Source organism: Esox lucius, chromosome 3 (assembly GCF_011004845.1).
Source record: "Esox lucius isolate fEsoLuc1 chromosome 3, fEsoLuc1.pri, whole genome shotgun sequence".
NCBI classification, from domain to species: domain Eukaryota; kingdom Metazoa; phylum Chordata; class Actinopteri; order Esociformes; family Esocidae; genus Esox; species Esox lucius.
In genome coordinates, this window is record NC_047571.1 from 5,947,084 (window position 1) to 5,963,041 (window position 15,958).

General features: G+C 44.7%; 8 non-coding genes across 8 annotated transcripts; all 8 read left to right on the top strand.

The window, feature by feature from the left end:
* The first annotated feature begins 5,480 nt into the window (after window positions 1–5,480).
* trnav-uac lies at window positions 5,481–5,553 on the top strand. Its single transcript has one exon. It is a non-coding gene; the product is annotated as a tRNA-Val (tRNA).
* A 1,328-nt stretch (window positions 5,554–6,881) lies between these two features.
* On the top strand, window positions 6,882–6,954 carry trnav-uac. Its single transcript has one exon. It is a non-coding gene; the product is annotated as a tRNA-Val (tRNA).
* A 1,329-nt stretch (window positions 6,955–8,283) lies between these two features.
* On the top strand, window positions 8,284–8,356 carry trnav-uac. The gene has a single exon. It is a non-coding gene; the product is annotated as a tRNA-Val (tRNA).
* A 1,330-nt stretch (window positions 8,357–9,686) lies between these two features.
* trnav-uac lies at window positions 9,687–9,759 on the top strand. The gene has a single exon. It is a non-coding gene; the product is annotated as a tRNA-Val (tRNA).
* Window positions 9,760–11,088: 1,329 nt separating this feature from the next.
* On the top strand, window positions 11,089–11,161 carry trnav-uac. The gene has a single exon. It is a non-coding gene; the product is annotated as a tRNA-Val (tRNA).
* Window positions 11,162–12,490: 1,329 nt separating this feature from the next.
* trnav-uac lies at window positions 12,491–12,563 on the top strand. Its single transcript has one exon. It is a non-coding gene; the product is annotated as a tRNA-Val (tRNA).
* A 1,330-nt stretch (window positions 12,564–13,893) lies between these two features.
* On the top strand, window positions 13,894–13,966 carry trnav-uac. Its single transcript has one exon. It is a non-coding gene; the product is annotated as a tRNA-Val (tRNA).
* A 1,330-nt stretch (window positions 13,967–15,296) lies between these two features.
* trnal-uaa lies at window positions 15,297–15,369 on the top strand. The gene has a single exon. It is a non-coding gene; the product is annotated as a tRNA-Val (tRNA).
* The last annotated feature ends 589 nt before the right edge of the window (window positions 15,370–15,958 follow it).

The following is a 15,958-nucleotide window of genomic DNA, read 5'->3' on the forward strand; positions in this document are numbered from 1 at the left end:
TCATCTCTACAGCACGGTTTATAATTAGGTGTAGCCTGGCCCGGGGGTGTGAAGGTGACCAGTGTGCTTGATACTGTCCACCCTTGCTGTCTTGCCAGGTGGGCTCTCGTCGCCACTGGGATGCCCTCCCTCCAATGCCTTTCAGGGGAAGAGTCACTGGCTTGTTGTTGTCTCTGTTGCACATTTGTGTAATTGGGCTGTACTCTGCTGGCAGTACTGTGCCCTCATTCAGGGTGGTTGCAGTTGGTGGGTGTCCCTTTGATGCCTGGCAATGTGGGTGGATTGATTTCCTGCCTGTTGGGCCCTGTCCGGGGCCTCCCCCGGGTAGGGCCACAGTGTCGCCGGATCCCCCCGTCTCAGTTCCTAGGTCTTACGCTGCTATAGGGCAATTCCAGCGTTATGGACGTGACATTTGCAGTCAAAACATAAAATATAAATTCTCAGAAAATGCATTTAATACCAATATATTTAAATATCTGTTTATATGTCCATACTCCCTTAATAAAGGAGTACAGACATTAGAAAAATATCAATCTACACACGCGTTTTATATTTAATATGAGGGAAATACACATGCGTTATGGGCGTGACAAAAAAAAGACGGGAGTTTGTGGGAGACAATATACTTTGTTGAAATTCTGTGAATTAAAATGCACAAGCCAAAATAAATAATACTAGCCGAATGGATGAGTGTCGGCTCTCTATAGAACATACATTATTTATTTTATTTTAGTTTAAAAAAATTCATTTATGAGGAAAAACGGACGTTACGGATGTGACTTCTTTCCGTTATGGACGTGACCGTTCCGAAATCATCACTTGGCTGACGCTGGAAAACTTGAACAGAGACCTTTTTGTGTGTCTCTTTTTATTTGAAACAACAAACATCTGAGACATCAGTAAGGTAAGTCTGCACAATTAATAAAATTTAAACTGAAATCACCGTGTTATAGATTAGTTCACGCATATCTCTCATGCTGCTAAACTTTAACCGGCATGTGAGCATGTTCAAAACATTGCTTGCTTGATAATGTGTTTTTATCATCAAGGTGTTTACTTTAGACCCCGAAAGATATGGAATTGATAATGCTAAGATACATAATCATTATATATGCAGTTTATCATATCGATATTCTCCGGAGTTAAGAGCACCGGTTTCCCCTCAGTCCCGTCAGTGAATTGAAACGCTGTCTGATAGTAACAGTGTGTTGGCCTGTGTCTATATAGAACAAACAGTCTGGAGAGCGTTTTTTTTTTTGCATGCAAAAAAGCAATCATGTCACAATGATCGCAATATTTTGTTTTGTGTCAAACTAATCGCAATGTTTATACCCGTTTTGCGTTGTTGAATGCGCAATCGTGCTTTAAAATAGCCACATTATTGCAAAATTAGCCAATGCATTGAAATAATAATTGAAATGTTATTGTCTTAAGTAAAAATCACAATGATTACTTCATTTCATTAGGCCCGATGGGTTTTTGCCACGTTTATATTGGTTTGGATGTCAGGAGGATCAAGACGATCTGTGTGAAAGAGACGCCCAAAATATTTACCAATTACTGCAAATAAAGTAGAGATTTTGTCCAGAAATCGCAGATCTACAATCACCACAGAAATAACTGCCTTTGACCACAGAGGGCGTGCGCGGGAAAGAAAGTGAGTCATCACAGAAGGCGCGTCTCATATTTCTCTCTCTCTCTCTCTCACACACGCGCACGCACACTCCATGGTACTAGTATTAATTGATTTCTAAAAAGTTCTGATGTACAGTAATAGAGATCAATTTAATATATGTGTGGGGTTTTTTTAACAGTAAAATGATGAAAGACCAAGGTGAGTTTAAATAAGTTTGACTTCTTTCCACTCCATTTCAAGCAATAGATCGATTTATATTGTAAAGTTGATGAATTTATCTTTTCATATTGATTTAATCAGAATGCTTCTTGATTGCCTTTGTTATGTGTCATTATATTGCTTGAAATAAATAAATGAATTAATAAATTAAACAAATATGCGCTGGTCAAATCATGCATGATTTAATGTGAAGCGTCCATAACGGTCACGTCCGTAACGCATAATTAGGTTGTTTAGAGCAATTAAGTGAGATGATTTGTCAATCATAACTAGAATGGACATATTTTGGCTTTGTACATAAAGTTTCAAATTAATTGTAATAATAATGATTATACAATCTAAACTTATTCTTTAAATCGTTACGGACGTGACACAGCACTTAAGCGTCGTGACTTCCTAAATATAGCCTTTATAAATTTAAAGGGAAATGCAGTTATAACAAAGTGAGTGTATTTATATCTCAGTCATGCCCCCATCTTTCTGCAAAATCCTTACTATCAACATAAAGTATAATTAAAGGAGTCTTTGATCCCTCTTTTTAAAGCATGAAATAGGTTTGTATAAAAAAAGCAATTTTAGTATCTGTGCACACCTTATCTGAGGTGAATAAACAGAAATGTCCTTAAAATTTACATGACAGCACATCAATACAATAAAATACAGATCCAAATGGACAACTTAGAAAGGGTTTTGATTTTTTTATGATAACTTTAATTTTTCACAGCAAGGTTGACATTTGCGTGGAATTGCCCTATACTATTGTGCTGGGGGTTTGGGGGGCCTGTTGCTGTCCCTGTCCTTGTCCATCTGGTCATACTTCTGACCTAGTCTAATTTTAAATTGACTCTGGATTTAGCCCAGATACATTTATTAATTATTCCAATTGGACTCTTAATATATCACCCGGCACAGCCAGAAGAGGACTGGTCACCCCTCTGAGCCTGGGCCCTCTCTAGGTTTCTTCCTAAAATTCGGCCTTCATAGGGAGTTTTTCCTAGCCACTGAAATTCAACACTACTGTTGTTTGCTCCTTGGGGTTTAAGGCCGGGTGTTGCTGTATGTGACAACTGCTGTTGTAAAAAGGGCTTTATAAATACATTTGATTGATTGATAGTGCCAACACATTTTCTCATCAGTTATTAGTAATCAATCGTTCATATTTTAAGGACAAGTGTTTCAACCTTAACAGGAATTAACTTTTGTAAAAAATTTTTGTTCTATTTTTCTTGATAAGTATTACTATTTTCTATATTCAATCATAATGATTTAGTTAAGGGCTCTGAATAGCACAGCTGTAAATGCATTGCCTTGCATCTTTGGCATTTCCCCTGGGAGTTGAAGTCGTAGACGCAACACTTCAACCAAGCCTATAGGCCACGGAAGAAGGCAGTGCAAATCAGTGCATCAGGATTGGTTTTAGACAGTTTTACCATACCTTAAAACACTCTGAAGACTATTGTGGTGTACGTCAGATGCCAACAAACTATGTCCTGGTTGTTGGTTGGTGAATGTGTACTCCTCTGTATATATTCCCGCTGGCCAGTACATCCTGTTCGCGTGAGCAGTCAAAATACAAGCACAACGGCTTGGGCAGATGTCCTTTAGGGGCACACGTCTCAGTTCTTAAATCTTTCCAGCAGTGGAGCAAACAGAGTAAAACAGCTTTAATTTTTTCAATAACAATAAAATGCATTTTTTATTTGCTAAAAAAAACTGCTGTCTACCACAAAACTTGTCTAAAGATAAAACCAAAACATATGCGTTTTTCCTGCAACATGATAATTCAGTCTCTATAAACATCTGCTGAAGTAAATAAACTGTAAGATAACATGTTCCCTCAAAAAACAGCAGTCACATGAAAAATCTCTTGTTTAACCAATTCTTTCATTGATAAAAAATGTTATGGTCAAAGACAAACAAGTAACACTGGAGCAGGAAGAATTTAAATAGGTAAGTCCCAGACAAGTCACACACATCCCGCAGTGGTTCCCAAACTGCTCTAAATCACGACCACCCTCATAGTTATTTATTTATTAAAACTACCCAAGAGGTACAGTATGTTTTGTGCCGGGCCACGTAAGCAGAGCCGGCTGAGGAAAGCGAATGTCTCTTACTGAGTGACTGACTAATGTTGACGGTTATTTTGCGATTGACAAACATCTCTACACACATATCACGTGCACCCACACCTGTTTAAAAAGTGTAGTCGTTCAAGACAGTCTATCACATTGTAAACAATTAAACAAATCCAGCCTGGGCAACCACATTCATGTCTTCTAATGGCAGTCTGGCAGAACTAGGCTTGTGTGCTTCCATTTCTTGTTTTAAATGATGCATGTTTTATTTTAGATCAACAATTATTATTCAACCAATGTATACCATCCCTGCTGTTTCAACCAACACGCCCTCTGTTGTGGAAATTCTTGAACTGATGTATTCTTGGTTCTATACATGTATGAATGAGTTACTAGTTAAAGGACTGGGTACCCATGTTTGGATAAGAAAAAGAATGTAGGAGAGGGGGATCTGGTGTTTAGGGTCATTGTTGACTGGTATCAGCAGATTATAGGGTTACTCTTTATCTGTATAACCCATCAGTGCCTATCTGTTGTTTGTCCAGATGCTGTGAGACTTCTACTAGAGTTGATGAGGTTACCCATGTGGGGGAGGATAGCTTGCCCCTTGTGTGAAGCCTAGGTAGTAATAGAACAAAGGGAATGTGGTCCTTGGGAGGACGTAAGGTCAGTTGGCCCCTTTAAGTAAACACAACAGTAAACATTATGGCAGGAAGGAAAAGGTGGGGGGACAGCCCGCCCTTTGGGTAAAACCTATGTGACACAAGACAGCTGGGCAACAACTTAACACACCCCTTTTTCACTGTAATAAATACTGTTGAATGACCTGTATTGAGTTAGAGACTCCTTAGACGATTATGTTTGTAAGCGATTGACGCGTCTCACTTATTTGCAAATAATTTATAAAACTGTTAAATTGTGCGAAGAGAATTTTGGTTCTTCCTCCTTTAGGAGTGTCGATCGGTGGAATTGCCATCACACCTCCCTGAACGACAAAACAAAATCAGCCGTCAAGTCATTCTGTTCACACGACTGATGTAACAACAAATGTTGACTTTTTTTTTGATTGAGCTTTTTTGCCGGACCACGTACGTGGAGTTGGCCAAAAAGAGAGACTGTCGCTTACTGAGTGAGTGAGTGCCTGCCTGGCTGCCCTTTGTAAAATAGCATAGGGTTTAGCGACGTGGCGCCACAACCAATAGGTCCTTTGTTCAAACCTTGTCAAAGTCAAAGCAAATTGTGCATTAGGATTTGTTCCTCACACATCCGTGCATGCTTTTTCGGATAATATAGGCTAGATCAAAACCCCTTATGCAGTAAAGGAGTAGGGGTTTCCACAATTCTCTCGTCTTTTCACTTGATAAAAAGTCAGTTATATTCACATATATTGAGAGTTATTGAATCAATGTTATTCACGAATGAAAGAGAAAAGTTGTGCCATGAAATTAAATGGCATATTCAGTCTTGCTAGCAATTACTCAATTCTTGTGATTATTCCAGGTACTAAGTTAAATACAAGTAGTCTATTATCTTTCCACGGCCACCTTCGAGCTTCCGTAGTGTAGTGGTTATCACGTTCGCCTTACACGCGAAAAGTCCCCAGTTCGAAACCGGGCGGAAACACAGCCATTTTACCAATGAATAAGTGATGTGGCCCATGTGCTTGGCGTTGCCTTAGCTACTCAAAAAGTCTTCCGTTAGTGACCCAAAAGTTGTTCCATTGAAAACTGCTAGGCCACGCCCACGGACGCTAGTTTCTGCTCGCAAGGAGCTTGGATCTGCAACATCTCCTGGAGAACTCCTTGTTTGCGAAAAGAGAGCCCCATTCAATCCATGTTGTGGGTTCACAGCAACATCTCCGAATGCGAATACCACACCTGGAATCAACTCCAGTCCTGTTATTGGCTTAATTGATGAAGAAATAATGAAGGAACAAGTCACACCTGTCCATGAAACAGCTTTGCAATCAACTGTCCAATGACTTTTGGTCCCTTGAAAAAGAGGGTGCTACAGAGATTTAGTCACGACAGACCTTTGAGCAGGTTCATGGATGGATAACAGTCTTTACTTTTGAAACACAGTTTAATTTCCAGCGCTCCCTCTGTACAAACGCCCCACGCCGCTTCTCTTTCGGAGAGTCCCAGGCGCCACCAAGCACGCTGCCGAGTTAAGTATATCATCGAGCCGGTCAAGGCTCAGATGGAACGGGAGGCTGGTCCTGATGGCTACGCATCGTGTTAAGCCTTGTACAAACCGCTTCAAATGCGGTGCCCCCTGTGAGATTTGAACTCACCACCTACAGACTATGAGATTGCACTAAGGAGGAATCTTCTGGGGCAAGGCAAATGGGTGACAGAGGTAAAAGCAGAGTTACATTAGACATGTATTCTAAAAGGCGCCCTGAAGGTCTGGTCAAATGGGTAAGGACTCTGTTCATCTAGCTACTAGAGAAAATTGTTGGCACCTTTGGGCATGTCAGTACAGAGAGGAGCTTTCAGCGGCAATGGACGCATACGTATACTGTATTTTCCCTTATTTGGAGTCTGAGAGGGCGTGGAAATGACCATTGAAGGCATCCGCCATAGTAATTGAATAGAGGGGCTTTCAACGGCGACTTCTTTCTTGTGAACTGGTTTGACTTGACTCAATAACAACAATGTGTTTGGTGCGTTGACTGACATTTTTAGTGAATGAGCAGATAGCTTTAAGAGAGACGAGAGTGGCTGCAGGGCTTTAACTAAAAAGAGCTGCTAATGCAACGCGTTGATCGGAAAATTGCCCTAGAGACAATTGATAAGAATGTGCCGGTGCGTGTGTGGGGGCGAGGGTTCTTCCCTGGGTGTTCCCTTCCTGACACAGGTCACAAATAGAACATTCTGAGTTTGATTGCATTCCCACCAAGTTGACCGGATCGGCAGGAAGGATCCTCTTCTTTCCACGGCTGCCTTTAAGTTTCCGTAGTGTAGTGGTTATCACGTTCGCCTTACACGCGAAAAGTCCCCGGTTCGAAACCGGGTGGAAACACAGCCTTTTAACCAATGAATAAGTGATGTGGCCCATGTACTTGGCGTTGCCTTAGCTACTCAAAAAGTCTTCCGTTAGTGACCCAAAAGTTGTTCCATTGAAAACTGCTAGGCCACGCCCACGGACGCTAGTTTCTGCTCGCAAGGAGCTTGGATCTGCAACATCTCCTGGAGAACTCCTTGTTTGCGAAAAGAGAGCCCCATTCAGTCCATGTTGTGGGTTCACAGCAACATCTCCGAATGCGAATGCCCCACCTGGAATAAACTCCAGTCCTGTTATTGGCTTAATTGATTAAGAAATAATGAAGGAACAAGTCACACCTGTCCATGAAACAGCTTTGCAATCAACTGTCCAATGACTTTTGGTCCCTTGAAAAAGAGGGTGCTACAGAGATTTAGTCACGACGGACCTTTGAGCAGGTTCATGGATGGATAACAGTCTTTACTTTTGAAACACAGTTTAATTTCCAGCGCTCCCTCTGTACAAACGCCCCACGCCGCTTCTCTTTCGGAGAGTCCCAGGCGCCACCAAGCACGCTGCCGAGTTAAGTATATCATCGAGCCGGTCAAGGCTCAGATGGAACGGGAGGCTGGTCCTGATGGCTCCGCATCGTGTTAAGCCTTGTACAAACCGCTTCAAATGCGGTGCCCCCTGTGAGATTTGAACTCACCACCTACAGACTATGAGACTGCACTAAGGAGGAATCTTCTGGGGCAAGGCAAATGGGTGACAGAGGTAAAAGCAGAGTTACATTAGACATGTATTCTAAAAGGCGCCCTGAAGGTCTGGTCAAATGGGTAAGGACTCTGTTCATCTAGCTACCAGAGAAAATTGCTGGCACCTTTGGGCATGTCAGTACAGAGAGGAGCTTTCAGCGGCAATGGACGCATACGTATACTGTATTTTCCCTTATTTGGAGTCTGAGAGGGCGTGGAAATGACCATTGAAGGCATCCGCCATAGTAATTGAATAGAGGGGCTTTCAACGCCGACTTCTTTCTTGGTGAACTGGTTGGACTTGACTCAATAACAACAATGTGTTTGGTGCGTTGACTGACATTTTTAGTGAATGAGCAGATAGCTTTAAGAGAGACGAGAGTGGCTGCAGGGCTTTAACTAAAAAGAGCTGCTAATGCAACGCGTTGATCGGAAAATTGCCCAAGAGACAATTGATAAGAATGTGCCAGTGCGTGTGTGGGGGCGAGGGTTCTTCCCTGGGTGTTCCCTTCCTGACACAGGTCACAAATAGAACATTCTGAGTTTGATTGCATTCCCACCAAGTTGACCGGATCGGCAGGAAGGATCCTCTTCTTTCCACGGCTGCCTTTAAGTTTCCGTAGTGTAGTGGTTATCACGTTCGCCTTACACGCGCAAAGTCCCCGGTTCGAAACCGGGCGGAAACACAGCCTTTTAACCAATGAATAAGTGATGTGGCCCATGTAGCTTGGCGTTGCCTTAGCTACTCAAAAAGTCTTCCGTTAGTGACCCAAAAGTTGTTCCATTGAAAACTGCTAGGCCACGCCCACGGACGCTAGTTTCTGCTCGCAAGGAGCTTGGATCTGCAACATCTCCTGGAGAACTCCTTGTTTGCGAAAAGAGAGCCCCATTCAGTCCATGTTGTGGGTTCACAGCAACATCTCCGAATGCGAATGCCACACCTGGAATCAACTCCAGTCCTGTTATTGGCTTAATTGATGAAGAAATAATGAAGGAACAAGTCACACCTGTCCATGAAACAGCTTTGCAATCAACTGTCCAATGACTTTTGGTCCCTTGAAAAAGAGGGTGCTACAGAGATTTAGTCACGACGGACCTTTGAGCAGGTTCATGGATGGATAACAGTCTTTACTTTTGAAACACAGTTTAATTTCCAGCGCTCCCTCTGTACAAACGCCCCACGCCGCTTCTCTTTCGGAGAGTCCCAGGCGCCACCAAGCACGCTGCCGAGTTAAGTATATCATCGAGCCGGTCAAGGCTCAGATGGAACGGGAGGCTGGTCCTGATGGCTACGCATCGTGTTAAGCCTTGTACAAACCGCTTCAAATGCGGTGCCCCCTGTGAGATTTGAACTCACCACCTACAGACTATGAGATTGCACTAAGGAGGAATCTTCTGGGGCAAGGCAAATGGGTGACAGAGGTAAAAGCAGAGTTACATTAGACATGTATTCTAAAAGGCGCCCTGAAGGTCTGGTCAAATGGGTAAGGACTCTGTTCATCTAGCTACCAGAGAAAATTGCTGGCACCTTTGGGCATGTCAGTACAGAGAGGAGCTTTCAGCGGCAATGGACGCATACGTATACTGTATTTTCCCTTATTTGGAGTCTGAGAGGGCGTGGAAATGACCATTGAAGGCATCCGCCATAGTAATTGAATAGAGGGGCTTTCAACGCCGACTTCTTTCTTGGTGAACTGGTTGGACTTGACTCAATAACAACAATGTGTTTGGTGCGTTGACTGACATTTTTAGTGAATGAGCAGATAGCTTTAAGAGAGACGAGAGTGGCTGCAGGGCTTTAACTAAAAAGAGCTGCTAATGCAACGCGTTGATCGGAAAATTGCCCAAGAGACAATTGATAAGAATGTGCCAGTGCGTGTGTGGGGGCGAGGGTTCTTCCCTGGGTGTTCCCTTCCTGACACAGGTCACAAATAGAACATTCTGAGTTTGATTGCATTCCCACCAAGTTGACCGGATCGGCAGGAAGGATCCTCTTCTTTCCACGGCTGCCTTTAAGTTTCCGTAGTGTAGTGGTTATCACGTTCGCCTTACACGCGAAAAGTCCCCGGTTCGAAACCGGGCGGAAACACAGCCTTTTAACCAATGAATAAGTGATGTGGCCCATGTGCTTGGCGTTGCCTTAGCTACTCAAAAAGTCTTCCGTTAGTGACCCAAAAGTTGTTCCATTGAAAACTGCTAGGCCACGCCCACGGACGCTAGTTTCTGCTCGCAAGGAGCTTGGATCTGCAACATCTCCTGGAGAACTCCTTGTTTGCGAAAAGAGAGCCCCATTCAGTCCATGTTGTGGGTTCACAGCAACATCTCCGAATGCGAATGCCACACCTGGAATCAACTCCAGTCCTGTTATTGGCTTAATTGATGAAGAAATAATGAAGGAACAAGTCACACCTGTCCATGAAACAGCTTTGCAATCAACTGTCCAATGACTTTTGGTCCCTTGAAAAAGAGGGTGCTACAGAGATTTAGTCACGACGGACCTTTGAGCAGGTTCATGGATGGATAACAGTCTTTACTTTTGAAACACAGTTTAATTTCCAGCGCTCCCTCTGTACAAACGCCCCACGCCGCTTCTCTTTCGGAGAGTCCCAGGCGCCACCAAGCACGCTGCCGAGTTAAGTATATCATCGAGCCGGTCAAGGCTCAGATGGAACGGGAGGCTGGTCCTGATGGCTACGCATCGTGTTAAGCCTTGTACAAACCGCTTCAAATGCGGTGCCCCCTGTGAGATTTGAACTCACCACCTACAGACTATGAGACTGCACTAAGGAGGAATCTTCTGGGGCAAGGCAAATGGGTGACAGAGGCAAAAGCAGAGTTACATTAGACATGTATTCTAAAAGGCGCCCTGAAGGTCTGGTCAAATGGGTAAGGACTCTGTTCATCTAGCTACCAGAGAAAATTGCTGGCACCTTTGGGCATGTCAGTACAGAGAGGAGCTTTCAGCGGCAATGGACGCATACGTATACTGTATTTTCCCTTATTTGGAGTCTGAGAGGGCGTGGAAATGACCATTGAAGGCATCCGCCATAGTAATTGAATAGAGGGGCTTTCAACGCCGACTTCTTTCTTGGTGAACTGGTTGGACTTGACTCAATAACAACAATGTGTTTGGTGCGTTGACTGACATTTTTAGTGAATGAGCAGATAGCTTTAAGAGAGACGAGAGTGGCTGCAGGGCTTTAACTAAAAAGAGCTGCTAATGCAACGCGTTGATCGGAAAATTGCCCAAGAGACAATTGATAAGAATGTGCCAGTGCGTGTGTGGGGGCGAGGGTTCTTCCCTGGGTGTTCCCTTCCTGACACAGGTCACAAATAGAACATTCTGAGTTTGATTGCATTCCCACCAAGTTGACCGGATCGGCAGGAAGGATCCTCTTCTTTCCACGGCTGCCTTTAAGTTTCCGTAGTGTAGTGGTTATCACGTTCGCCTTACACGCGAAAAGTCCCCGGTTCGAAACCGGGTGGAAACACAGCCTTTTAACCAATGAATAAGTAATGTGGCCCATGTGCTTGGCGTTGCCTTAGCTACTCAAAAAGTCTTCCGTTAGTGACCCAAAAGTTGTTCCATTGAAAACTGCTAGGCCACGCCCACGGACGCTAGTTTCTGCTCGCAAGGAGCTTGGATCTGCAACATCTCCTGGAGAACTCCTTGTTTGCGAAAAGAGAGCCCCATTCAGTCCATGTTGTGGGTTCACAGCAACATCTCCGAATGCGAATGCCACACCTGGAATCAACTCCAGTCCTGTTATTGGCTTAATTGATTAAGAAATAATGAAGGAACAAGTCACACCTGTCCATGAAACAGCTTTGCAATCAACTGTCCAATGACTTTTGGTCCCTTGAAAAAGAGGGTGCTACAGAGATTTAGTCACGACGGACCTTTGAGCAGGTTCATGGATGGATAACAGTCTTTACTTTTGAAACACAGTTTAATTTCCAGCGCTCCCTCTGTACAAACGCCCCACGCCGCTTCTCTTTCGGAGAGTCCCAGGCGCCACCAAGCACGCTGCCGAGTTAAGTATATCATCGAGCCGGTCAAGGCTCAGATGGAACGGGAGGCTGGTCCTGATGGCTACGCATCGTGTTAAGCCTTGTACAAACCGCTTCAAATGCGGTGCCCCCTGTGAGATTTGAACTCACCACCTACAGACTATGAGACTGCACTAAGGAGGAATCTTCTGGGGCAAGGCAAATGGGTGACAGAGGTAAAAGCAGAGTTACATTAGACATGTATTCTAAAAGGCGCCCTGAAGGTCTGGTCAAATGGGTAAGGACTCTGTTCATCTAGCTACTAGAGAAAATTGTTGGCACCTTTGGGCATGTCAGTACAGAGAGGAGCTTTCAGCGGCAATGGACGCATACGTATACTGTATTTTCCCTTATTTGGAGTCTGAGAGGGCGTGGAAATGACCATTGAAGGCATCCGCCATAGTAATTGAATAGAGGGGCTTTCAACGCCGACTTCTTTCTTGGTGAACTGGTTGGACTTGACTCAATAACAACAATGTGTTTGGTGCGTTGACTGACATTTTTAGTGAATGAGCAGATAGCTTTAAGAGAGACGAGAGTGGCTGCAGGGCTTTAACTAAAAAGAGCTGCTAATGCAACGCGTTGATCGGAAAATTGCCCAAGAGACAATTGATAAGAATGTGCCAGTGCGTGTGTGGGGGCGAGGGTTCTTCCCTGGGTGTTCCCTTCCTGACACAGGTCACAAATAGAACATTCTGAGTTTGATTGCATTCCCACCAAGTTGACCGGATCGGCAGGAAGGATCCTCTTCTTTCCACGGCTGCCTTTAAGTTTCCGTAGTGTAGTGGTTATCACGTTCGCCTTACACGCGAAAAGTCCCCGGTTCGAAACCGGGCGGAAACACAGCCTTTTAACCAATGAATAAGTGATGTGGCCCATGTGCTTGGCGTTGCCTTAGCTACTCAAAAAGTCTTCCGTTAGTGACCCAAAAGTTGTTCCATTGAAAACTGCTAGGCCACGCCCACGGACGCTAGTTTCTGCTCGCAAGGAGCTTGGATCTGCAACATCTCCTGGAGAACTCCTTGTTTGCGAAAAGAGAGCCCCATTCAGTCCATGTTGTGGGTTCACAGCAACATCTCCGAATGCGAATGCCCCACCTGGAATAAACTCCAGTCCTGTTATTGGCTTAATTGATTAAGAAATAATGAAGGAACAAGTCACACCTGTCCATGAAACAGCTTTGCAATCAACTGTCCAATGACTTTTGGTCCCTTGAAAAAGAGGGTGCTACAGAGATTTAGTCACGACGGACCTTTGAGCAGGTTCATGGATGGATAACAGTCTTTACTTTTGAAACACAGTTTAATTTCCAGCGCTCCCTCTGTACAAACGCCCCACGCCGCTTCTTTTTCGGAGAGTCCCAGGCGCCACCAAGCACGCTGCCGAGTTAAGTATATCATCGAGCCGGTCAAGGCTCAGATGGAACGGGAGGCTGGTCCTGATGGCTACGCATCGTGTTAAGCCTTGTACAAACCGCTTCAAATGCGGTGCCCCCTGTGAGATTTGAACTCACCACCTACAGACTATGAGATTGCACTAAGGAGGAATCTTCTGGGGCAAGGCAAATGGGTGACAGAGGCTAAAAGCAGAGTTACATTAGACATGTATTCTAAAAGGCGCCCTGAAGGTCTGGTCAAATGGGTAAGGACTCTGTTCATCTAGCTACTAGAGAAAATTGTTGGCACCTTTGGGCATGTCAGTACAGAGAGGAGCTTTCAGCGGCAATGGACGCATACGTATACTGTATTTTCCCTTATTTGGAGTCTGAGAGGGCGTGGAAATGACCATTGAAGGCATCCGCCATAGTAATTGAATAGAGGGGCTTTCAACGCCGACTTCTTTCTTGGTGAACTGGTTGGACTTGACTCAATAACAACAATGTGTTTGGTGCGTTGACTGACATTTTTAGTGAATGAGCAGATAGCTTTAAGAGAGACGAGAGTGGCTGCAGGGCTTTAACTAAAAAGAGCTGCTAATGCAACGCGTTGATCGGAAAATTGCCCAAGAGACAATTGATAAGAATGTGCCAGTGCGTGTGTGGGGGCGAGGGTTCTTCCCTGGGTGTTCCCTTCCTGACACAGGTCACAAATAGAACATTCTGAGTTTGATTGCATTCCCACCAAGTTGACCGGATCGGCAGGAAGGATCCTCTTCTTTCCACGGCTGCCTTTAAGTTTCCGTAGTGTAGTGGTTATCACGTTCGCCTTACACGCGAAAAGTCCCCGGTTCGAAACCGGGCGGAAACACAGCCTTTTAACCAATGAATAAGTGATGTGGCCCATGTGCTTGGCGTTGCCTTAGCTACTCAAAAAGTCTTCCGTTAGTGACCCAAAAGTTGTTCCATTGAAAACTGCTAGGCCACGCCCACGGACGCTAGTTTCTGCTCGCAAGGAGCTTGGATCTGCAACATCTCCTGGAGAACTCCTTGTTTGCGAAAAGAGAGCCCCATTCAGTCCATGTTGTGGGTTCACAGCAACATCTCCGAATGCGAATGCCACACCTGGAATCAACTCCAGTCCTGTTATTGGCTTAATTGATGAAGAAATAATGAAGGAACAAGTCACACCTGTCCATGAAACAGCTTTGCAATCAACTGTCCAATGACTTTTGGTCCCTTGAAAAAGAGGGTGCTACAGAGATTTAGTCACGACGGACCTTTGAGCAGGTTCATGGATGGATAACAGTCTTTACTTTTGAAACACAGTTTAATTTCCAGCGCTCCCTCTGTACAAACGCCCCACGCCGCTTCTCTTTCGGAGAGTCCCAGGCGCCACCAAGCACGCTGCCGAGTTAAGTATATCATCGAGCCGGTCAAGGCTCAGATGGAACGGGAGGCTGGTCCTGATGGCTACGCATCGTGTTAAGCCTTGTACAAACCGCTTCAAATGCGGTGCCCCCTGTGAGATTTGAACTCACCACCTACAGACTATGAGACTTGCACTAAGGAGGAATCTTCTGGGGCAAGGCAAATGGGTGACAGAGGTAAAAGCAGAGTTACATTAGACATGTATTCTAAAAGGCGCCCTGAAGGTCTGGTCAAATGGGTAAGGACTCTGTTCATCTAGCTACTAGAGAAAATTGTTGGCACCTTTGGGCATGTCAGTACAGAGAGGAGCTTTCAGCGGCAATGGACGCATACGTATACTGTATTTTCCCTTATTTGGAGTCTGAGAGGGCGCGGAAATGACCATTGAAGGCATCCGCCATAGTAATTGAATAGAGGGGCTTTCAACGCCGACTTCTTTCTTGGTGAACTGGTTGGACTTGACTCAATAACAACAATGTGTTTGGTGCGTTGACTGACATTTTTAGTGAATGAGCAGATAGCTTTAAGAGAGACGAGAGTGGCTGCAGGGCTTTAACTAAAAAGAGCTGCTAATGCAACGCGTTGATCGGAAAATTGCCCAAGAGACAATTGATAAGAATGTGCCAGTGCGTGTGTGGGGGCGAGGGTTCTTCCCTGGGTGTTCCCTTCCTGACACAGGTCACAAATAGAACATTCTGAGTTTGATTGCATTCCCACCAAGTTGACCGGATCGGCAGGAAGGATCCTCTTCTTTCCACGGCTGCCTTTAAGTTTCCGTAGTGTAGTGGTTATCACGTTCGCCTTACACGCGAAAAGTCCCCGGTTCGAAACCGGGCGGAAACACAGCCTTTTAACCAATGAATAAGTGATGTGGCCCATGTGCTTGGCGTTGCCTTAGCTACTCAAAAAGTCTTCCGTTAGTGACCCAAAAGTTGTTCCATTGAAAACTGCTAGGCCACGCCCACGGACGCTAGTTTCTGCTCGCAAGGAGCTTGGATCTGCAACATCTCCTGGAGAACTCCTTGTTTGCGAAAAGAGAGCCCCATTCAGTCCATGTTGTGGGTTCACAGCAACATCTCCGAATGCGAATGCCCCACCTGGAATAAACTCCAGTCCTGTTATTGGCTTAATTGATTAAGAAATAATGAAGGAACAAGTCACACCTGTCCATGAAACAGCTTTGCAATCAACTGTCCAATGACTTTTGGTCCCTTGAAAAAGAGGGTGCTACAGAGATTTAGTCACGACGGACCTTTGAGCAGGTTCATGGATGGATAACAGTCTTTACTTTTGAAACACAGTTTAATTTCCAGCGCTCCCTCTGTACAAACGCCCCACGCCGCTTCTCTTTCGGAGAGTCCCAGGCGCCACCAAGCACGCTGCCGAGTTAAGTATATCATCGAGCCGGTCAAGGCTCAGATGGAACGGGAGG